The sequence below is a fragment of the Schistocerca gregaria genome, chromosome 8 (genome assembly GCF_023897955.1).
Source record: "Schistocerca gregaria isolate iqSchGreg1 chromosome 8, iqSchGreg1.2, whole genome shotgun sequence".
Lineage (NCBI taxonomy): Eukaryota > Metazoa > Arthropoda > Insecta > Orthoptera > Acrididae > Schistocerca > Schistocerca gregaria.
The window spans coordinates 113427302-113428056 of NC_064927.1; the positions used below are offsets into that span (position 1 = coordinate 113427302).

Sequence of the window (755 nt, forward strand, 5' to 3'; positions counted from 1 at the left end):
TTGCTGATTGGTCTCCATTTCACTCGCGATGGCAGGTGTGCAACCGACGGCGTGACAAGTGCGGTCGGAGTCGTCCATCTTGTTCTAACATGCGAACACCCCTAGTGGTATGGAAACCGACTCTGAGAATTGCGGCGCTAGCGTCTGTACGACAGGTACAGAGGTTGGACAAATGGAAAGCTCACAAACACAACACATTACAGTGCCTAATGCGCTGCAGGGAACCAGTTAGCGTTCAACGCAACTTCCAGTCGTCTCGGAATGTATAGATACAGGTCCTGAATGGTTTCAAAGGGATTCTAATACAATTCTGACAACGGTCTGGCCGCAGTGGTAACACCGGTTCCCGTCAGAACACCGAAGTTAAGCGCTGTTGGGCTGGGCTAGCACTTCGATGGGTGACCATCCGGTCTGCCGGGCGCTGTTGGCAAGCGGGGTGCACTCAGCCCTTGTGAGGCAAACTGAGGAGCTACTTGATAGAGAAGTAGCGGCTCCGGTCTCGGAAACTGACATACGGCTGGGAGAGCGGTGTGCTGACCACATGCCCCTCCATATCCGCATCCAGTGACGCCTATGTGGTGAGGATGACACGGCGGCCGGTCGGTACCGTTGGGCCTTCATGGCCTGTTCGGGAGGAGTTTAGTTTTTAGTTAATACAATTCTTCTTTCAAAATACTGGCATCTTCAGGTAATGATGATGGAGATGGATAGTGGTCACGCACCATTCTCTCCAAAGAGGACACAAAGGCTAAATA

General features: G+C 52.3%; 1 pseudogene; it reads left to right on the plus strand.

Annotated features, from left to right (window-relative positions):
* Positions 1-312: 312 nt before the first annotated feature.
* LOC126285476 (5S ribosomal RNA) lies at positions 313-430 on the plus strand (annotated as a pseudogene).
* Positions 431-755: the final 325 nt, after the last annotated feature.